The sequence below is a fragment of the Equus przewalskii genome, chromosome 17, assembly GCF_037783145.1.
Source record: "Equus przewalskii isolate Varuska chromosome 17, EquPr2, whole genome shotgun sequence".
In the NCBI taxonomy this organism is placed as follows: Eukaryota; Metazoa; Chordata; class Mammalia; order Perissodactyla; family Equidae; genus Equus; species Equus przewalskii.
Genome location: NC_091847.1, coordinates 31,739,605 through 31,764,335, shown reverse-complemented (window position 1 = coordinate 31,764,335; position 24,731 = coordinate 31,739,605). Strand labels below are relative to the sequence as shown.

At 36.5% G+C, this 24,731-nt stretch overlaps 1 long non-coding RNA gene across 1 annotated transcript; it reads right to left on the bottom strand.

The window, feature by feature from the left end:
- Positions 1-1,917: 1,917 nt before the first annotated feature.
- LOC139076605 (uncharacterized) lies at positions 1,918-21,176 on the bottom strand. The gene is made up of 2 exons (XR_011528344.1): positions 21,019-21,176; positions 1,918-5,812 (listed from the first exon to the last, which is right to left on the bottom strand). It is a non-coding gene; the product is annotated as an uncharacterized lncRNA (long non-coding RNA).
- Positions 21,177-24,731: the final 3,555 nt, after the last annotated feature.

Here is a 24,731-nt window from a genome sequence, read left to right as displayed (position 1 = left end):
TAGTTAAGTTTCCACACTCCACTTAGGTGACCCAGGGTTCACTGGTTCAGATCCCAGGCATGGACTTACACACTGCTCATCAAGCCATGCTGTGGCAGGCGTCCCACATATAAAGTAGAGGAAGATGGGCATGGACGTTAACTCGGGGACAATCTTCCTCAGCAAAAAGAGAAGGATTGGCAGTGGGTATTCGCTCAGGGCTAATCTTGCTCCAAAAAGAAAAAGACAAAGTGGGACTGAACTTCCATCCCGGCCATTTATTACCTGTATGAATTTTTGAAACAAATGATTCTGTAGAACTTTGATTTCTCCTCCACAAAATGGAGCTCGTAATTGAGGGCTAGATCATATAATATAAAAATGTGGTCATTATGTTAAAATATATGTATATGTTTACTCCTTTCTGTCAGATGCACTGAGATCTTATTTTCTAAGATGAAATTTAACAAAATAAGAGCCTAAGACCCCCAAAGGTCTACTCTAACTTAAATCCAGTATTCCCATGGAACACACTTCTCACTACATCCTTCACAAATACTGTTTTTCACCCACTAAATTAACAAAGTGGAAAGTATTAGAAACATCCAGTGCAGGCACTCTCATGCTTTGCTGACGGAGTGTGAATTGCTACAAACTTCTTTGAAAATAGGAATGCTGTAGCCACATCCTAAAAGAAAAGCAATGGTGTATAAGAGTATATATAAAAGGATGCATATTGAAGTATTTTGTGTGTGTGAGGAAGATTGGCCCCGAGCTAACATCTGTGCCAATCTTCCTCTATTTTATATTTGGGATGCTGCCACAGCATGGCTTGATGAGCGGCACGTAGGTCCGTGCCCAGGATCCAAACCTACAAACACCAGGCCACCGAAGTGGAGCACACAAGCTTAACCACTACACCACCAGGCCAGCCCCTGAAGTAATTTTTATAGTGGCAAAAACTGAAAATAACTTGAATGTGTATTAATAGTAGAATGTAGTAGTAGTCGATGGTGCATCTACGTGTTATGTAATATTTTGCAACTATTAATTAGAATGAGTATAATTATACTCTATATCTACTTGTTGGACTAGATGGCCATGATACACTGTTTAGTGATAAAAGTAAATTGCAGAGCAATCTGTTTAGCTAGATTCCATGTTTTCTTTTAAATACACACACACAGAAAAAGCACAGTTGCTTGCTTACAGTTGAATAAACACAGAAATATCTGAAAATAAAGACACAAACTGTTAACATTAGCTCAAAGTAGAACAAGGAGAGATGAGAACATTAACTTTTCATTTATATATTTTTGTTGTTTAACTTTAAAAAACAATCACGTATTACTGTCATGAAATAAAACAAATCCAGTTAAGAAAATGAATTCAAAGATTCCATTAGTATCTAAGGTCCTTTAACTGTATAATTGATCACTAATCATAGACACAAACTTTGCTTATAATCTTTCTTTTTAATAATTGACCTAACTCTTTAGTTGGTATCAATAGCCTTTCAAGTGGGTCTACCAATCTTTGCTTCTCATCTGAGCCTGAAGGTAAATCTTTTGTTTTAAATTTCTCCAAAGCCTCTCTTTCTCTCATATCTCTATTGCTCAACTTGCACAAGAAAAAGCTAACAAGAAAAAAAATGTGTTTATATTTTTGCCTATCATTCCACAGACTACTTATTTTTTATCTTTGTCTCCCTTGATTTTCCCAAGAAAATGTGCATATGGTTTTAAAAAATAAAAATATAGGCATAATAACAAAGTTTCAATAGCAGAATGTTATTTTAAATTTTTTGCTTGTTCTCATTTACTTTTAATGGATTATGATAAACTTTTATCTCTTTTATTCATGCCTAACACTTTGAGCTGAATGTCACCTTGATAAAGTAACTATAATTACCCTCAAAGGAAGCATATCTCTGCAATATACAAGATTAGTTTAAATTTTATTAAAAGCAATAGTACATGATTATACACAAAAAAATGATAATACTGGCCAATTCTCTTCTATGACAACTGCTTTGAATTACTTTCAAAGAGTAGAAATGAATTCATGTTGATTCATTCATACTTTCTCACTAATTTTCCTTTTGGGTTTGAAATCCGCATTTGGCAAAATAACATCCATATCTAGCCATTTCTGATAACTATGTACTTTTATGGCTCTTTGTTTTTGAATCCTATGCCTTGGATGAATAACTCAGGTATGGGGATGTTTCCTCTAACTTTTTACATCGCTGTATTTGAAGAATACCCCATTGTCATGTTATCTCTGATTACTGGCACGTGTTCCTCTTTTTAGTCTTCTTGCCCATACCAGGTGCAGATCTCATTCATGACTGCATCTCTATGACGTAGTCCCAGAACCAGTTGTGGTTATTTATTTGAAGCTACAGTGATTTCATGAATAATCTTTGTGCTCCTTCAGATCTGGAATTTAGCCACAATGAGCTTGTTAAAGAGGCCAAACTACAATCCATGGTCTGAGTCCAGAATAGAGGTTCTTCTCAATAGGAACCCAACTATATATTTAATTCACTGAGCTGTTTTGGGCCCATAACTTTGAAGGCAACCCTACAGTGAATTTCAGGTCAACCTGACCTTCCGCTCTCCACAATTAATGTTTCAAACTTCTCTACATTTCTCAAATCGCAAATCTGCTCATCTCTCTCCTTCCTCCCCAGAAGTTACCTCATTTCTAATTGAGAGAGAAGTCATCAGACAGGAACTCCCTTTAATCCCCGCCCACAAACCTACATGCACACATGTTCTCTCCCACTCCCTCTGATTAATATAAGGTCAATCCTTTTAGCTAGACTCTAAATCCTCTCTCCTCAGAAATTTTGCTCTATTAATTATCCCTTCAGACCATTTCCTTTCCATTTTTCTCTATGAATCAGTCTCACGAAAAAGTAATATTTCTCAAGTATCTTCCATCTCAAAAAACAAAAAAGGCAAAATAAAACAAAACCACACATTTAATCATGTTCCCAATTCCTACCTTTCCAACAGGCAGATGCTGTCATAATCATCAGAAAAGTGACCAAAACATAAATACATAATTCAGTAACTCATTGCAAACTGAACACCGGAGAACCCACCACCCAGGTGAAGAACTAAACATTGCCAGCTCTCATAAGACCCTCTCCCAATTCATGCCCCCTCCTAATCATTACTCCCTTCCCTCTGCCCAAAAGTGATCACCATCCTGACTTACAGGTTTAGATTTACCTGTTTTTATAAGTAGAACATATGAATTCTTCTATTGTTATTATTTCTCAACATTATAGTTTTAAAATTCATCCATGTTGGTGCAGTGATTCATTCATTTTCATTGCTTATAATTTTTCATGGGATGAATATATTCAATGAGCTTTAACAAAAATAAACAGTAATATATTCACCACAACACACAAGACAAAACATTTGCAACACCCCAAAAAGTTTTCTCATGCCCCTTTACAGCCAATTCTCTCCTCTACCCACAGACCTGAGCTTCAATTGATCTCTATCAGTGCAATTTTTCCTCTCCTAGAATTTTACGTAAATAGAAACATATAGTATGTTGTCTTTTGTGTACGTCCTATTTCATCTAGCATAATGCTTTTGAAATTCATCCATGTTGTTGTGTGTGTTGGTGGCTTGTTCCTTTTTATTGCTAAGTTGTATTTCATCATGGGAAAGTACTGCAATCTGTTTATCCATTATCCAGTTGTTGGACATTATTCACTGTAATTTTAATTTGCGTTTTCCTTATTACTGATAGGATTGTTTATCAGCCATTTGTCTATCTTCTCAGTGCCTGTGGAGATTCTTGCCCATTGTTCTATTAGATGGGCTTTCTTATTCATTTGAAGGAGTTCTTCATACATCCTAAATATAAGCTCTTTGTTATTATTTGGATTGCAAGTACCTCCTCCCACTATGTGTTTTGCTTTTCCATTCTGTAATGGTGTCTTTCAATGAACAGAAATGATCATTTTAATTGTAGTTCAAATATATCAATCATTTCCCTTTTGGTTGGTCTGTGTTGTGCCCGGTTTAGCAAAATCTTTCCCTATCCCAAGAACATTAAAATGTGTTCCTTTATTAGTCTATACAAGCTGTGTTAGTTTGTGTTTCATATCTAGATCTACACTGAACCAGGAATTAATTTTTGTGTTTGGTGTGAGATAGGGGTTAACTTTTCTTTTCCCTTTTTATTTGTTCAGTATTTTGGTAAAAATTGTAGTTAAACTAATACCATTTTTTGAAAATTCCGTCCTTCTCATCAGCCTCCATGTCACTTTTATCATAAATCAAGTGTCCACATATACATCGTTCTCTTTCTGGACTCCGCTTTGAGTCTTCTAATCCATAAACATGATGTATTCTTTCCATTTGCTTAATTCTCTTTAAATTTCTCCCAATAATATATTTATAGAAATATACATTTATATATACACACACACACACAAGCACATGTGTGTAGGAGATTTTTCATGTTTTTAGTTAGACATTACTAGGTAGATGATATTTTTGGCCTATTGTAAAGGTATTTTTAATTTTTTTTCTTAGAGATTCTTGCTGGTATATAAAAACAATTCATTTTTCATATTGACTTTTATACATCAATCTTGCTAAAGTCATTCATTGTTCCAATAATTCTTATGTAGATATTTTTTGGCATTCCTAATTATACATTCAGATCAAATGCAAATAATGGCATGTTAACCTCTCTTTTAAACACTATATATTTTATTTCTTTTTATTAGCTTACCGAACCTGCTAGGACTGCTAATATTTTGTTGAAGAGAAATCATGTGCTAATATTTATGTTGAATCTGAGAGAAAACTTTCAACATCTCACCATCAAATATAATATTTGCTTTAACTATTTTGTAAGCATTATTTATCAGATTAATGAACTTCCTGTCTATTCTTGGTATGGTAAGAATTATTAATTTTTAATTATAAATGGATGTTGAATTTTATCAAATGCTATTTTTGGGTTTCTATTGAAATGAATATATTCTTTTTCTCCTTTCTGGTGTTAATTTGGTGAATTACATTGATTGATTTTTGAATACTAAACCACCCTTGCATTACTGGAATAAATCGAAATTGGTTGTGATTTAATATACTTTCTGTATATTGCAGTGTTTGGTTCATGGGTTTGATGGCCTTATTATTTTTCTTTTCTCTGATGTCCTTGTTAGGTTTTGGAAACCAGGTTATGCTAGCTTCATAATACAAGTCAGAAGGTATTTATTCCGTTTCTTTCTCTGGAATAGTTGTGTAAGATTGATATTATTTCTTTCTTAAATTTTGTAGAACTCAGTAGTGAAGCCATCTGAGCCTAGAATTTCCTTTGGGGAAATAATTTTAATTACATAGTCAATATATTTAATAATTAAAAACAATTTAATAGGCTATTTCTCATGGTATGATTTTGGTTAAGTTTTTTTTCCTAGAAATTTCTATATTTCTCCTAAAATTTGTTCATGATAGTCTCTCATGGTAGCTTTCATGCCTGTAGGATTGTAGCGATGTCCCCCCTTTTCATGTTTGATATTATTCATTTTTTCCTTCTCTCCTGTTGTCTTCACCAATCTCATCAGGAGTTTACCAATTTTATAACCGTTTAGAAGAACAAATTTGTTGATTCTCTCAATTGTAGGCTTGTTTTCTATTTTGCTAATTTCTGCTTTTATCTTATCTTTCCTTCATTTTGCTTTCTTTGGGTTGAATTTGCTGTTGTTTTTCTACAGTCTTGCTCCAAACATTTCAGAGTGCTTCATGTTTAAAACTTATAAGTCACAAATAGCTGTTGATTAAAATACCTAAGAAAAAAATATATTTTTAAGATGACAATATTTTAGAATACTTGTAAAGCCATGGTTTTTATATGATTGAAATTTAGCAAATACAAAGATGCCTAAATTTAATTATCATTGCATATGTTTGTGCATTCTGTTTTGGAATGACAGGGTTTGGACAAATATAAAATAAAATCATGCATAAATCATAATTACTACATATTTTTCCAGAAAAAATATTATTGACTTCTTTGCAGCAAAATCATTATTTTGACATAATTAAGAAATTTACATACTTTGTTTTCTATTGACAAATTTAAACTTTTTTCTTGAACTATTACAGTTCTTGAAGAGTTTTAAATTAATTTCAACTTGGAGAAATTTTACCCTACTGAGACTACAACAATGGGAATTGTCAATTGTCAAATTTAACCAAACCTTATACATACATGTCATGTTCAAGTGCTGCAGTGGAGTTGTACTTGATAGATCATTATTATGGCAAAAAATATTAGAAAATATTTAATTTCATAATGTAAAACATTATCACACATATTTCAATTTTCCCTATCTCTTAAAACACTCTCCACTAATATAAAGAATAGTAATATAAAGAATCTTCTCTTCCTCATACTTTATGCAAAAACAAACTCAAAATGAATCATAGACCTCAATGTAAGAACTAAAACTGTAAAACACGTAGAAAAAAACCTAACAGCAAATCTTTGTAATCTCGGTTTAGGCTAAGACTTCTTAATTACGGCACCAAAAGCATAAGCAACAATGAGAAATAGATAAATTGAGTTCATCAAAATTAAAAACATTGTGCTTCAAAGGACACCATCAAGAAAGTGAAATAACTGCCACAGAATGGGAGACAATATTTTCAAATCATATATCTGCTAAGAGATTAATAGCTAGAATATATAAAGAACTATTATGACTCAATAATAAAAAGACAAATAATCCAATTTAAAAAATGGAGAAAGGATCTGAAAAGATATTTTTCCAAAGAAGATGTATAATGGACAATAAGCACATGAAAAGATGCTCAACATCATTAGCCATTAGGAAAACGCAATTAAAAACTAGAATGAGATACCACATTACACCTACCAGAATGGCTATAATCAAAAAGGCAATCTTTGTTGGCAAGGATGAGGAGAAGTTGGAACCTTCATAGACTGTTGGTAGGAACGTAAAATAGTACAGCCACTTTGGAAAACAGTTTGGCAGTTCCTCAAAAGGTTAAACATAGAGTTACCATATGATCCAGAAATTCTACTCCTAGGTATTTACCCAAGAGAAATGAAAGCAAATGTCCACACAAAAGCTTGTCTATGAATGTTTATAGCAGCATTATTCGTAACAGCCGAAAAGTGGAAACCACCCAAAATGCCCAGCAATTTATGAATGCATAAGTAAAATGTGGTATATCTATGCAACAGAATATTATTTAGCAATAAAAATGATGTACTGATATATGCTACAACATGGGTGAACCTCGAAAGCATTATGCTAAGTGAAAGAATCAGTATCCAGCTTTACGTTTGTTTTACCTACAGTGTGGGGAGAGGGGTCTCCCTTAGGCTCTACACTTCCAAGATCCTTGTGGTTCTCCTTGCTCCATAAATCTATTGAAAGCTCTGCTCAGTGTCTCAACCCCTCAGCCACTTTTGTTCCCCAGAATCAGCAGAGGTCTCTATGGAGTTTCCTTCTTCTCCAAACTGCTAGCTCCTTACTTTATCACAGCTTTGTTATAATTCCAGTGGCTTTAATCAGATTTTTTTTCTACTTTTATGTAGCTTTTCTGAACAGTAGGATGATTTGTCTAAATTGCTCTGACCACTAATTACTGAAAGCCTTTCCTCTAGCAATATCTTTAAAAAAAAAAAAAAAAAGGATGCATTTCATCATTTTTCTCATGTCATTCCCCTACTTCAATGACTTTTTGTTGTCCTTAGGATTACTTTATGAATCTTTCAAGTGGTTTACGGTCCCGAGACTGTTTTGTCCCCTGGTGCTGACCAAGGCCATCACAGATGGTCTCCCAAAAAGCACAGTAATCCTCTCTGCACAGTTTTTGCCAGAGTGTGGGGTTGGGGAGATGGTAAAGCACTGGTGGTACCCACTCAGGGTGATAAACACATGCAGGAAACTTTTATTCATTTATTGTTTTTTGATTATGCATCATCCATTTCTTTCTTGTGGTAGCAGAGCTCCAATTTCCTTTGGAAGAATAATCTCTCTCCCTGTATTAGTCAGGATTCTCCAGAGAAACAGAATCAATAATATACATATTTATACATATATGTATATATATTCTTATACATATCTATATGTATAAGAAGAGGTTTATTATAAGGTATTGGCTCACATGAATATGGAGGCTGAGAAGTCCCACAACCTGCCCTCTGCAAGCTGGAGACCCAGAAAGGCCAGTGGTATAGTTCAAAGGCCTGAGAGCTGGTGAGCCCATGGTGTAGATTCCAGTCTGAGCCTCAAGGTCTAAGAACCAGGAGCACTGAGAGCAGGAGAAGGCAGATGTCCTAGCTCAAATAGTCAGGCAGAGAGCAAATTCAACCCTCTTCAGTCTTTTGTTCTATTCAGGCCCTCACCCGATTGGATGATGCCTACTTACATTGGAGAAGGTCATCCACTTTACTCAGTCCACCAATTCAAATGCTAATCTCTTTCAGAAACACTCTCACAGACACACCTAGAAATAATGTTTACCCAGGTATCTGGGCATACTGTGGCCTAGTCAAGTTGACACATAAAATTAACTATCATACTCCCATTGCATCCATTCTTGTGGAACTGTTGCTCAAGTGCCCTTTCCTCACTATTCAAGGAACGAAAACATTCTCTAAGCCAATTAGGCTTCCTGCTCTGAATTTTTCAGTCTTGACTTGGGAGATGCAAATTGTATATAGGGAGGGGTAGAGAGCAAAGGTGATTCACCCCAGTAATGACATTTGGAAATGACTTTACAGTGATGAGTTCATGTCACCTGCTTCATGTTCTCCTAATACTGGTTTTTGTTGCTTGCAATTAAAAAAAAAAAAGCAACAATAGTATTTATTCACAAAATAAGAATATTATTCAATTGACAATTTTACTTTAAACAGCCTGATTACAAAGAGAATCAGTTTAATGATGACATAAATTTAAAACTCCTGCAACACATGCTAATCTCCCTTTCTAGCAACAACAAAAAGGCGAGACCTCCAGCTTAGAATTTAGGGCAAACAATAATATAATTTAATGAAATTGCTTATATTTCCTTTTACACTTCTTTCTATTTATATCAGGTGTTACTGATTTTCCATTTATGATTATGCCACATAAAATTATTGTAAAGAAACATAATTTAAAAAGGAATATTAAATAAAATAATTGAATAGTTGAAGGTTGATATGGAAAAAATCAAGAACATGTTTTGAGAATTACTGAGGTTCGGGAAATACAACCCAATGGAAGGAGTCTGGGCAGCGGCCAGTTCAGTGGTTTGTCTAATCCACTGTTCATCATACTCCCACGACCAAATCTTCCTGCTTTCCAAATTCCCCTTCAAAAAACTCCCAACCTCTTTTCTTAAAGCTTGTTCCCTACTTTCTTAAATTTCTTTCCTGATTATCTTCTTCGGAGTTCTCAGACTGACCTCGTCTAAGTTCTAAGTATACCAAAGGCTGATTTTGTATAACAGAGCAGATTCTGCTATGGCATGGGTAAAGCAGCAGGCACTCCAAAAGTCATCAAAAAGAAAAAAACAGCAAAGCCTTCTAAGATGGTTTATTTTTAATACATAAATTAGTCAGAGAAAAAATGATTTTAAATGTTTTTGTGTGCACAAGGCCACCCTGCCATGCCAGATGAATCTCATCAGCCACAAATAGCTTAGCTCTGTCCCAGTCATTGTGAAACTCTTAAAGGCTCATTTCAAGGCAGCCACTAGGCTTTGAAAGCACAGAAACTTTTGAAATGCAAGTGACTGCAGACGCTGTCATTCCCAGTTACAAAAAGCTCTTCTGAAGGTGGCTGTTCTTTATACCCTTTGTAGACAATTTCTCTGCATTCCTTCCACTCTCTCCCCACTTTTTTTTTGCTATGTTTTCGTTGGCTCTTGACTTCCTTATAGTCCTTCTGTTTTTCATCTGTGGTGTTGAAATCAATAATTAGACTACGATGTGAATCCAAATAAAATTGTCTTTTCTGTAACTGAGAATAAAACCAACATTTTGTTTTCATTTCTATTCTTCAGCAGTCTTTAATTGCATTTCATCAGTGAAATTTTATCAAAATATTCAATACCGATAACACTGCCAATCTGATTTTCAAGTTGGGGCTTTTCATGTGGGCTGTACTTGGCACTGAACTCTGCCTGATTTGAATTTTATTTAATCACTTGGCTTCAACTGACATCGGGAGGCAAAGAGAACCAGCAATCAGTCTTCCATGAATTTGCCATGGGAGCACATGCTGTTGCAGAAACAACCCTATAAATTTGCTGAGGAAAGACAAATTCACAGCAGGCAGATGACAGCAGCCTGGTCCCCATGCACTAGCTGGGCTCCAGGGAGAGGAAAGCCGGGAGCAGGAGCATAGAGTGAGGAAGGTGCCAAAGAGAGGGGTATGTACACTCTTCCTGAGAAACCCCATTCACAAGAGCAGGGTCCACTGCACTTCCATCAATAAAAGAAGGACAGCAGTGTGACAAGGTAAAAATAGCACTGGTCTAGAAGTCATGAAGACAGGGTTTGAGACCAAGCTACTCCACGGAATGGTTATGTGGCTTGGGGTGCAGCATGCAACCCCTCTGAGCCTCACTTTTCTACAAATGGGAATAACAACTATTGCTACGAATAATTCGTAGCACAACTTTGGAGGTCAAATAGAACAATGTTTATGAGAATTGCCTTATGAAAAATTAAACTTCATATGAATATAAAATGGTCTTAGCTATTACCTTAAAGTTGTTATCAATAATAATAGTAAACACCTTGCCCCTCAGTTGGGCAAGCGGCTATTAGCATTCGAACAGTACAAGGATAAAGATAAATTTCAGTGGCGTCTAAATCACAGAGGAACTTTTTGTGCTCTCATTTTCAAATAGGGTTTCTTCATGATGGATCATTATTGAAGCGTTTCTCAGGGGGAATAAAAAGATGATCTATGGAAGAGACTGAAATGGAATAAGCCTACTTTAACATGCAAAATGGCTATTTTTAAGTATGGTTATAAAGACTCTCTTTAGGTCCTTCTCTAGACACTTACTGTATATTCTTCTTCCCAGAAAGTTCCATTTACTTTGCGCATTTTAATAATGCTTTTCTTACAATATTGGGAGGGTGAAGGACAAAGTCAATGAAGACATTTATGAAATCCAGAAATGGTTATCAATAAAAGGGGAGAATAAACAAGCCAGCTTAAAACAATAGGATATATACTACTCGTCAAAGGTCCTTGCACCCTCAGTCCATACGCCAGGTAGAAACAGAACCAAGGCAAGAAAAGAAAAGAAAAGAAAAGAAAGCATGTGTACAGAATAACTTGGTTAGAGTGTTCTGAAATAGTCATGAGATGAACCACAACAACGCACTTACTTCATGCAAGTTACTTAAAGGTTAAGTTGGTGTTAAAGCAAACTATTACTATTAACTAAAGTAAACTATTACAACATGGTGTGTGTATGTGTGTCTGTGTGTGTCTATGTGTGTGCAAGAGAGAGAGAGAGATGACTCTATTCCATCATTAGTGAGGCATGAATTTTTGTTTTGTTTTTTAATCTCAGTCATAGTGACATTATGGTCTGGCTAATTCTACAAGACCAGAAAAACACCCGAAAGAACAGCTCTCCAAAACCGTGCGAGTGTTCATAAGCAGTATTGGCTTCATCCTACTTTGTTAGCAATTCCACCCTTTTGTAGTCAAACTTTCTGTATCCTAATGTTTTAAAAACATTCCTTGTAAATAGAACTTGGCTTTAAAAAACAAAAATCCAGTCTGGTAACCCTTTTTTTATCATTGGAGCATCTAATCCACTTATATTTAATGTAATTACGGATAAATTTGGCATTTTTTAAACTTTACATTTTGAGATAATTATAGATTCACAGGAAGTTGCAAAGATAGAAGAGAAAGGGCCCCTGTACCCTTCATTCAGTTTACATCTTATATAATTATAATACAATATCCAAATCAGGAATTTGACCTTGGTACAATGTGTGTGCATAGTATATAATTTTACCACATGTATAGGTTTGTGTAACCACAACTGCAACCAAAACACAGAACTGTTTCGTCAACACAAGGATTTCCCTCATGCTACTGCTTTATAGTCAGCCACTCCCTGATCCCACCAGCCATAACCCATGGTAACCACTAATCTGTTTTCCATCTTTATAATTTTGTCATTTTGAGAACATTATATAAGTGGAACCATACAGAATGTAACCTTCTGAGATTTTTTTCAATAAGCATAATGCCCTTCATCCATGCAAGTTGTTGCATGTGTCAGTAGTTTTTTCCTTTTTATTGCCGAGTAGTATTCCATGGTATGGTGTACCACAATTTGTGTAATCATTTACCTATTGAGGGATACTTTGGTTGTTTCCAGTTTTAGCTATTGCAAACGAAGCTTCTATGAACAATCAGATTCGTGTGTGGGAAGATATTTTCATTTCTCAGATAAATGCTCAGATGCAATTGATACCAAGTATGAGAAACATATGTTTAATTTTTTTTAACTGCCAAACTATTTTCAAAAGTGCCTGTACCATATTATATTCCCATGTACGAGAGATTCCATTTCTCTGCATACTTGCCAGCATTTGGCATTGTCATTATTTTTTATTTTAGCGATTCTAATAAGTATGTGGTAATATCTCATTTGGTCTTAATTTGCATTTTCCTCTTGACTAATCAAGTCGAACATCTTTTCATGTGCTTATCTGCTATTCATATATCCTCTTTGGTGAAATGTCTCTTCATATCTTTTGCCCATTTTCTAATACAATTGTTTTACTGTCAAGTTTTGAGGATTCTTCTATATTCTAGATATGAGTACTTGGTAAGATATATGGTTTGCAAATATTTTCTCCCAGTCCATAACTTATCTTTTCATCCTCTACCCATGGTCTTTCACACAGCAAAAGCTTCTAATTGTGAGGAAGTACAATTTATCAATATTTTTCTTTTATGGATCTTGCTTTTGGTGTCATGTGTAAGAACTCCTTACCAACCCCTAGATATTGACAATTTTATCCTATGCTATCTTCTACCAGCTTTATAGTTTTACATTTTACATTTAAATCTATGATCCATTTTGAGTTAATTTTTGCATCAGGTTTAAGGTTTTTTTATAAAGTGGGGGTGGGCTACGGATATCCAATGTGTTCAACACCATTTGTTAGAAAGACTATCCTTCATCTATTGAATTGCTTTTGCTCCTTTGTCAAAATTCAATTGGAAAAAAAGAAAATTCAATTGTTTTTACTTGTATGGAGCTATTTTTGGGTTTTCTATTCTGTTCTGTTGGTCTAAATGTCTGTTCTTCTGCCAATTCCACACAGTCTTCAATATTGCAGTCATATAATAAGTCTTGAAATCAGGTAGAGTGATTCCTCCTAGCTTATTCTTTTTCAAAATTGTTTTAACTATTCAACATTACTTTTCCATGTAAAATTTAAATCTACCATATTACTCATTTATTACTAATTTATCTCACCTATTTTATGCCCTTTTATTGCTTATTTAGATATTTATTTGCTTCCTTCTCTTCTTCTTTTTGGATTATTTCCTATTATTTTCCACCTCTCCCATTAGCTTGGAAGTTATGTGCTTTTTTACTTTTTTCAGTGCTTACTCTTAAAAAAATTAAATTATTTGGTACTTTAACTTCTTCTTAGACAATATAAGAATTGGTGAAATGGAATATAATCTGCAACTAAACCCATTCATTGAGTTGTTAATTTGGGTTATTGTATTTTTAAATTTAGAACTTCAATATGGTTACTTTTGAAAGTTTCTATTTTTTCTGCCAAAATTCTCAATCTTGTCTCTTTTTTCCTTAAAAAACAGAAAATATAGTTATTTTAAATGTCTATGTCAGATAACCCCAATATCTGGAAAATATGGATGTGAGGGAATTTTCTCAGACACAGAGATATTGCATCACGGAACAGAACAAAAGTAAATGAACCACCATAGATTGATTTCTATTGTCTGATATTTGCATTTATTCCTATTGATGTTTATCTTGTCTCTTCATGTCTATGGATTTTTTTTATTATGTGCCAAATATTTTATTTGTAATACTGTTTGTAGAAATAAAGTAAGGACGAGGATGTTGTTATCTTCCATTGGGAAGTACTTGTGTTCATGTTTATCAGGTGCTTGTGAGTACCAGCAATCTGGGATTACCTCAGTTCAACTATAAGGATTAAGAGGATCCTAAAATGAGCTGCAGTGCCTGTGAGAATCTGTTGACTCTTAGTTTACACTTTCTCCTAGAGTGCAGCCCTTTGGGGTGCCAACCCCAGGAAAGCAAGACCCACCAGGATTTGCCTCTCAACAGAACTTGGACTCTTTCTACTCTTAGCCCTTTAAATCTGTCAAATGTGCTGTTTAGCCTCTCATCTGTCCACCTGAACTAGCAAAAGTGGCCGTAAACGCTAGCGTCTACTCTCCATATGTTCTTGTTCTCCCCTACTTTTAACCTCTTTACTCAGTAGGCTCATTGTCTGCCTCACTCCTAAGGTGCTGACCTTTCTCTCTCTTCACCGATTATGATTAACACTCTCCTCTCTCTTTTTGCAACTTAAGGATGTTAAAGGAGGTCTCAACTTCTCTTGCCTCATATTTCTATGAGAGACTTCCTACTCTCTCCCTTGGCCTCTCTCCTCATTCCTTTACCATACTTTGCTATGGGAGGATGAGTGAGTCAGTATAATGTGAGTTTAGGGGAAGCCTCTTGTGGGCTAAGCTCCCTAACACAGAGAGATGGCTGCCTGTAGACAGAGGGTATTATATGCTGTTCTCAACTATGTGGGCCATCCGCATCCCTGTAAGAAAAATGCCAGCAGTTTTGAGCACTAGATTAAATTTGATGCAGGGTAAAGAAGATGTTAGATGTCCATTTGGCCACATATTAAATTGTATTCCCTGATGCAGCTTTTATCCATAATGAAACTATTATTTTCATTTGGCTTCTATCTTATTTTTCAATAGGTTCCAAGCTCAGGAGAGGAAAATAAGGAGTGTTATTTATTGATTCCCTAAAAGTCTCCAAATGGTCATTCATCAAAAACTTCTCTCTATTATCACTCATTCTGTGAAGGAAGCTCTTCATCCTGATCTTCATGAGTGTCATCACCCCAGGGTCATGCCTGCATCTTGAAGCAATATACTGATACATACAGCCATATGCTTTTTCCATCCCTATTGCCATATGCCATCCACAGCCTGAGATTAATGACATGTTTAGAGTAACAGTAAACTGAAAATAATGGATGTGAAGGAATTTTCCCAAAGACACAGAAACATAGCATCATGGGATGGACCAAAAACAAGAGAACAACCTGTACATTATGCCCACAGCTATGATATCTAAAGTTACCTTCTCTGAGCAAAGTAACAAAATTATTAACCATAGTTTACTCTTTTACAATATGTGGGTTTTTAAAATAAGATTTTACAGAGCCACCCATTGAGACTGATGTCATCTAAGCCAAGGGAAATATCTCCCTAACTCAGCTAGAATAAAAGAGCAATAGCACAATATGAGCACTGGCACAGACTTGGTCCTTCAACCCACAAACTGTGTTTATACAGACATAGCCATAGATAAAACTCCTTTTATCTTAAAATGCTTTCATGAGCTTTAATTTTCCTTTTTTTTTTTTTTTCCTGAAAACTTCTGCTTATTTGCAACTATTTCTGGGCCAGAGCAACAACTCCAATAGAGTGTTTTGGCAACAGCCTCTGTTGTGGTCAGCAACTCCTTCTGCAGCTGGGATTTCTTAAAAGAAGTGAGTAGCATTTGTCTTATAGTGCTCCAGAGACAGAACAAGCAAAATTCTATGGGAATCACATAGTCACAGAGCTTCTCCTTCCCTTCCTTCATGTGATCTGGGAGGTCAAAGGCACTGGTGCACATTTCAGCAAGTCACTCACAGCGAGGCTAATACAATACTAACCACTAGGCCCTGACACAGATCGTGGGAACCTTCATTGACTAAAGCGATTGCAGGACTAATAACCCAGACGTCTCAAGTTGGAGGACTTGCCACAGGTTAAGACTGTATCACCCTGAAGTAGAAGCATCCCTCAGGGCGGGCATGTATATGTATGTGGGTCTGGTGGGGAGTGGTTCAGCTACAGAATCTGCCCAAAGACAACAAGGCCACGGATTAAAAACAAAACAATAAAAAACACAGTTTTTCCTGGCTAAGCAGTAGTTCAGAGTAAGAAGTCAGAGGGGATGAAGGCAAAAGTCCACAACTAGCATCCTAAAATGTGGGAGTCATCTCTGGCTAATCCAAGTTGAACAAAGTCACTATAAGAAATCAAACTAAATATCGGGAAAATGCTATGATATTTACAAAAGCAGAATGGTAAAACTGTAGACCATTGATTAAAATTCAACCTAATATCCCAAGATGTTGTCATCTTCTAATAACATTTAAACAGCAAAATAACCAAAGAAACTTTATTGAATCACCGTAATTTTAAAGAAATACCATGATGGAATCATCAAGATGGAAAAGCCTGCGAGAAACATCCTGTGGAGTTCTATAGACAGCTCTCATTGAAGCCTGAAAAACAAGCCTGGGCTTTTTGTTTCTTTCTTTTAAAAAAAATAATCTTTTATTAATGATATTTTTATGTGATCTTAAAAATCTTTTGTTCAGTGTTGACTTCTTACTGCAAACATCTGCCTTCACTTTGAGGAACTGGTGACATTACCACCACTAGTGCACACCAATGAGGGTCAAACACTTCCACTTTTGATAAGCAACAGTTTTCAAACCTCACATTAGGGAAAAGGGCATTTCTCACAAGAAAAACATGCTGTTAGCTCTGACAAAGGGCTGTTTGTGAGGCCGCCTCCTCTCTGACTTGCCCCATAGCAAGACAGATGTTGGAAAGGGAAGTTCGAGAATCGTTCTAATCCAGATCCACTTTTGGTTACTTCCTCTGCTTGCTTCCAACACAGCTGCACAGAATAAAACAAAAAGAGGAAATGGGGACACCCAACTGAATATTATTGTTTCCTTCAGCAAAAGCCTTTAGAAAACCCTATCAGGAACAGATGACATCATGGAGATGTGTCATCTTCCTTATAGAACTTTGCTCCAAAAGCAGGATATATGTAGTTTCTTAATGCAGATAATTAATGCTAAAATACAGCTAGCCTGCAAGGCAATAACTCAGGAAAAAAGCAAGACTTAGGCAAATCTTTCCAGGAATTAAAATTTTATTAACTCAACCAACTTTCCTTTTAACCGATCAAATAAACAACAGCAAGAGAAAGAAACTCACAGCAAAACTCTGAATGACTCTCAGGAGCTTGGTGCTTTAATCCACTCTGTGCAGTCTTCCTAAACTTACTTCATTCCTCTGAGTCTTAGTGTCCTCATAGGAAAGAAAGCGACTTGGACTTGGTGATATTCGTTGTTTCTAGACATCTGTGTCTGACATCCCATGAACAGACAAAATTAATATATTTAGATGTGACTCACTATCTTTACTGATGCCCAGTTAACACTCCCTCTTTCTCCAGTAATCCTTACTTCAGTTTAGGATGCCACCAATTACCTGTTTCCATAGCTAGAATCTGTTAGTCATCTTCTCTTCTATTTTCGTAATACAGTCCTCTCTGAAGAGGTTCAATATAGTTTGACTACATATTTTTATTCTATGAAAACCTAGTCCTTTCAGTTTAATATCTGAATCTCTTGCTGAATCATCCATTTTTATTAGCCTTCTCAGTCAAATCCTTAGCTCAGATCTGTCCTCTCTTATTCAAGCTTTTGCGAGAGCCTCCTAGCTGGTCTTGGGGCATTATGTCGCGTTGTGGTGCACGCCCCTACAATCTACTTTCTTCAAAGCCATCTGAATGTCTTCTTCAAAGGTCCATACTATGCATCTGTCTTCTACTTAAAATCATTGTTCCTCCCCATTGGACACAGGATAAAGTCTAGCCCCTCAGCACATTACACAGGCTCCTGCAGCACCATTTCCCACAAACACTTCACCCACACTGCAAAAACTCCTGATTTTCAATACTCTCCTGAACGCTTTGGAACATCTGTATACACAGTGTCCTAAAGGCCTTATTGATGTAAATCTGTCCCTCAAGACTGAGCTAAAGCATCACTTCTTGTGCCTCTACAGCTAGTTTGCCCCTCTGTCCTCCAGAATTTATTCCTGGCATTTGCTTCTAAGAGAAAGAAGTTTAGCAGGGCCAAGAGACTTAAATGTTAGACATTCCTTTCTCTCTCTCCACACTAATAAAATTAAACTCCTCTCAAGAAGAAGAGGAAGTAGAAAAAGAAGCCACCACCCAGAAACAATGGTGAGTTAACAACCACAATTCCTTAACTCAGGTTCGTTCAAAGACTTCTTCTCCATGGGTCTATTGAAAGGCATATTTAGTATACCTCCTATTACCAAAAAATAAATATTATATTTTCATAGTTGAATATCACTCTGAATATGACAGCACTCCAGATAATCATGTCTTGAGCCCTAGAAAACTTAGTATAAATTATAAGTGCAGAATGCTAGGGGGAAAAAATCACACTCTTGAAACTGTGTCCCTCAGGGTGTTACTTCCATGGTTGTAATTAGTGTCAGGGAGGTGATAAGATCCTGGGGATCCAGGAACTATAGGAGAGATACTTCTAAGAGACAAGACAAGAATGATGCATAGGTTGCTACGAGACCATGAAAAATTGCTCAACTTTTCTGGGCTTCAACTTTCTATCCTGAAAATGTGAGGAATACAATTAGAGGATGAGTGATGACATGGCGACCACTCCTCCAATGTGTAGAAAGATTTGCAGCAATGGTTCCAGAACTAACTGTGCACTTGTATAGGATGAAGGTATAAGGAGGGTGGCCATACTTCTAGTTGTCTAGTTTGCTTAAGACAGTCCTAGGTTATGCTTGTTGTCTTAACATAATTATTTTAAAAATGCCTTCTTACACTTTTGAAAATGTCCCATTTTGGATGATAAATTATATCATAACTGTAGTATGGGTTTTAATTTTTTCCCTGAAAATCATTAGGAGTTATGTGTGTGTCTGGCTTTTGCTAAACTCGCTGATTATGAAGAAGAGTGGGAGTTTAGAGTTGGACCAGAAGACTTGTTAAATCTCTTTAGAAACATGCTTCATTTTTATGATTCTCAATCTTTTAGCATAAGTCAAAGATTCATATAGCCTTTTAAAAATAATTTTCAGGTGTTCTTTACTTTGGTTTAAGTTTACAGATTCCAGTGGGATTCTCTTTTCTTCCAAAGAATATCATTCTTATTGCACTTCCCCTATTGAATGCTTCCTTGCTTAGGGAATTCAGCAAAATATATACATCATTTTACCATCTGCGGGCTTGATAGCATTTAATTAGGAAAGCCAAGAGCACCAGAGGACATTTTCAAAGCAGCATCTCTCAGGTAAGAGACCCCCTCCCCACCTCTGCTGCAACTAATCATTCTGCAACTCATTTTATGCTCATTGCATTACAGAATTTCCCCGAGAAAACATGGAATTCAAATCAGATGAACAGATGCTCACAAATTAAGGTACTCTATCTATATACCTATAGCAATCATGAAGTGGTAGGTGGAGAGGAGACAGATCAAGGAAGAAACCGACAGGAAATTTTGAAAGCATTAATTTCTTGTTTCTCTTTTCCCTTATCCTTCCTCATCTCCATGGATCTCCTTCTCTCCCCTCTGCCATCATTGCCGCTCACCACTACGTTACTTTTCCTACAACTTCTCAGTTGCCATAGACAGACTTCTGCTCGCTGATAGTCACAGTTCAGTTAGTGAGGGACATGTGTTTTCAGATGCCCGAAGTCAATCTCTTTCTCTCTTCCCCTTTTTACAATCATGGAACTTCCTCTTGGTAGTTTGAGAAACAGAGCTTATAGATACTGAATGTTGCTTTTTTAGGCTATAGTTCAGCAAGCAGAGAAATTGGCTTTATCCTAGGCAGAAGTGTTTCTCTAACAACACCGGTCCCCAGTTTCTTCCCTCTTGGATGCTTCCTGTCCATATCATAGGTTCTGACCCAGGCTTGTTAGCTGAGGGTCATCCAGGCTCATCTTCACAGAAATCCTAGGTCCCAATCATTGTTTCCCAATCTTGAACCCAATCAAAGTGTGCCCCACCCTGCTCCTGCATCTAATTTTCCCCTAGGAAATAGAAAATAAGAAAGCTATCCATGTTAATGTGCCTAACAAGGACATACATTTATATCTTGTTATTTAAATTTATATATTTTTAAAAAAACTTTATATAGGAGTTAGTTCTGCTTAAGTGAGAAATATTGCAAAGATCTCAAGGAACATTGCCTTTGAAGATTTTCTTTGTCTCTTTATATATATTAGAGTAGGTGTCACTATCTAATGAAAAACAGCCACAGTTCACCAATAAACAGTTTAATGAATGCTTTTTTGGGGCACATTATATTTCCTTCCATCTTCCTTTCCTGGTTGAATTTTAAAATACATATTTGCTTTCATAAAACATTAATGATTTGTAATCTTTATTGTAAAGCTTACAGAAAAATTATAAAACCACACGTTTGCCTGTCCTCCATCATTCTTCACATTGCATTATTTTACTAGTTAAACAGTGCTTTAAAATGTCCTAGATTTATTTTTTCTACTCCAGCTACAGCAGCTCAGCATTTGTCTCAAGAGAACCATTCCTCATGTGCCTTATCTGCTTTTGAGAACCTCGATAGTAGACTTGGCTGTGTGACCACATGAGGTAAGGTCATTCAAGCTCATCTTGTCAAACTTGTCATAGCCCTGAGATTTCACATAACAGAATTTCCCCTCATGCTTTCTTAGCAATGCCACACAACAGGGGATTTTAGAAGTCAACATGCAATATCATATTTTCTAAATTGAGTGGTTGTTTCAACAAAATTTCCAGCATCATAAAATTGTGGAACATAGAAATAAACAGAAGAAGAAAATAGCGGCTCACCTCGCTTATTTCATCTGAAGGTGAAAAATGCATAGCAAAAGAAAAGAAAATCTTTCCTATCCATGGTAGGGGGTCAGGGGCAGGAGGGTGTGAGACAGCATAAAAGCCACCTTTACTCTAGCCATCCAGAAAACATCTTTGTTTACCATTGTAGTGTTGCCATGGCAACACCAGCTACTTATGACATCACGTCGAGATGGCTATCACAGTCATGCTAGCTAGCACTGTGGTTTAAATGTTACACTGATTCATGTCAGTCTCTGTCTTTCCTGTTCCCTAAGGGAAAGGCAAAAGGACCATTGATAGCCAAAGACTGTAATAAAAGAAGAAACTAGATTGTAGCCTATATTCAGCTATGTTTGGATCATTTCTATTTTGTTTTTAGACCAATAACAGTGAATCAATTGTGCTTTGGGGTTAACAGCTGCAGTATTCACACATCTATGTCCTAACCTCATCATCTGCCATCTCTTTCCCAAAAATCTCAAAAGGAAACAGCAGATTTTGTTGTCAATGGAAAGAGAAAAGGAAACATCCCAAACCTTTTCCATCCCAAACCCCAGGCCTTTAGGGCATATCCTTGTACACAGCTGTGTTAACATAGGCTCGTTTCTTTACATTTCTATCTGGCTTTGACTGCCTGTAACCGCAAAAACCCTAGTATAATAGAAGGTTACCTCCCTATATAATTGTCCCTTGCCGGCTTCCATACAACGCTCCTGAGAAAAACCTTCCACCCACTATCCTGAAAATGTAGGAAGGACTTAAGTTGGCTGTCAAGAAGAAATGCACAGTTGTGGTCATGTCCAACAGTGTGTGAAAGGGGATGCTGGCCAGAGAAGGAGGAGCGAGGAAATGCAAGTGTGGACAAAGGGAAGAATCCAGATCTACATGCTTTCTGCATATAGTCTTTAACACTTTTAGATCGTTCTGAAATTTCTGGCAGATTTACGAGAAGGAAAATGCTCATGTCCCTACTTGGCTCTTTGAGGAAAGATTAGTCTCTGTCCTGGAGGGAATATAGATAGCAGGCTTGCGAACAGGCTGGCACCCTGATTAATTGCAGTCTGCTCCAGGTGCTCAGAAAGGACAGCCCAGCGGTACCGTGGGCTCCCGGTGCGCGTGGGGAACCTCGCATGGCAGCAGGGAGATCATGCCGAGCTCAGCTTCACACAGAACCTCAGCAAGGCCCAGGGGAGAGGACCTGCAGAAAGTGAAGCAGAATGGTTTATAGAGTGAGGGGAAGCTTTGGGAGAGAAATGAAGTTGCCGTGACAGGCATATGAAAGATTAAATATTACTTTTGTGAGGCACATGGTGTTTTAGTGAAGAATCAGGCAGGGTGGGCTGTAAATTTACAATGATGAGGTGCCAACCCATCATCAGTGGTATCATCTGACCACGTGATTCCTTAAAGCACAAAGGGTGCTGGGCTTCTCTCTGTGCTCTGAACCCTTCACCGGGAAGGGCCCTGCACAAATTGTGCACCCAGCACTCTCTCCTCTCTGGGTTCCCTCTCACCAATCTGGACGGCCTGGAGACACCCATACCCTCCTGTCGTCCATTCACCTCACACCATTGTCAGAGCCATGCCTCATACCTTCTCAGATAGACTCCCAAGTTTCTGATCTTTACAGCCTCTCCTTCCACATTTAACTCTCCAAGGTCTCAACTCCATGGAACACAACTCTCTCTTTTGCAAGGTGGCAGGGAGAGCAGTGTACTCATAGGCCCATTATCTGGAGTAGCTTTGATCACTTTTACCACTCAAGTCACAAAGTAGCTCACCAGTTACCAAACCTGCCCAAATTGCTAACCCTGCATCCAGCACATAGCATTCAGGGTCTCAGGACAACATATGGGAGAACTGTACTTGGAAATTATTCACAAGGCAAAATCTAGAACCATAGTTCCTTCCTCCTCCTAGGTAGGAATAAGGCTTTTTAAGTAGTTCGTCATATGTGGGCATAAAGTGGCATCTGTAACTCATATAAATAAATATTTTTTGTTTAATATATATATTGCAAGTTTTTAATACACATTTCTCTTACATGGAAAGTGAGAATGGATATATTCTTGCTATTTCAAGTCTATGTATTTTGAAAAGACAGAGAAAATAAACTCTAAATGATTAAAAAGGAAGCTATGATTTTGAAAAAGATTAATGTAAGACCCTATTTTTGTGAATTATTGCTTTCTACAGAAAATGAAAAAATGTTTGATATCTTGAAAGAAAAATGCTTCATTAAGAGTTATGTTTTCAATGACGAGTAGATTATTAGTGAATAATCAGATAAAGTTAAGGCTAAACAATATTTGCCATAAAAATTGGTTATGTACTGACATCTTTAAGAGAAAAACTAAAAATTATACTTTTTAAGTTTGTTAATTATATTTTAGGTTTATATTGCACTTAACTCTGATTTTCACTGAAGCAATTGTTAAATTAAGTCTCTTTAATTTTGTTCCAAACAATTGATTTTTTAAACTCAAATTTGGGACTTTGTATTTTCCCTATTAAATTGCATTTTATGGAAATGCCACATTACTCATGTTAACCTGATGCTACAGATGCTGAGAATTTTTTTTGTCCTGTTCACCTGGTAACTCTCAGATTTTTATTTCTTCTCTGAAAGTCAGAAGACTAATTGACGTTTCAGGAAAGAAGAATAAATACAATGGAGAAAGCTTGCTAACACCCTGGATGAGCAGTAATAGCTTGACTGAAGGAGGATAATAATAAGGGTCTACCTTATAACTGCAAGGATTCTTTTGCATACAGTTTTTTTATCTTTTATTTTGATGTACAGGGAGCTCCTGTTACACCCATTACCTAGATTCCACAATTGTTTAAATTTTGCTCCATTTGATTAATTTCTATCTGTGTATCTGTCTCTCTATCTATTTGTACATGTATATATACATTTTTTCTGAACCATTTAACAGTAAGTTGGGGACAATGTGTTCCTTTACTCCTAAAAATTTTAGGGTGTTTGCCTAAAAACAAGTACATTTTCTTGCATAACTCCTGCATAGTTATCACAATCAGGAAACTTAAAATTGATACCTGAATTTTCTGGACTGAATGTTTGTGTCCTCCCCCAAATTCATATGTTGATACCCAACCCCCAAATATGATATTTGGAGTTGGGGTCTTTGGGAGGTAATTAGGGTAGATGAAGTCATGAGGGTGGGGCCCTGCTCCCATGGGATTAGTGCCCTTTAAAAAGAGACACCAGAGATCCTTCCTTCTCTCTCTCTCTCTCCCCCTCTCCCTCTCTCTCTCTTCCTATGTTCCATCTGCAACCTAAGGGGAGAGTTCTCATAAGAAAATGGTCATGCTGTAGTGCTGATCTTGCACTTCCAGCCTCCAGAACTGTGAGAAAATAAATGCCTGTTACGCCACCAGTCTATGGTATTTTGTCATGTCAGCTCAAGCAGACTAAGACACTATTCCACAGTCTATATTCAAATTTTGTCAGTTGTTGAAATAATGTCTTTCATAGCTGTTTTCTTTTCCTCAGTTCAGGATCCAACTTAGGATCATGCATTATATTTGATCATCATGTCACTTTAATCTCCTTTAATCTCGAACCTTTCCTCTGACTTCTTTATCTCTCATGACCTTGATTTTTTTGAAAAGTATACAAGAATTACTTCATTGAATGCCCCTTGATTTGATTTTGTCTGCCATTCCTCGTGATTGGATTCAGG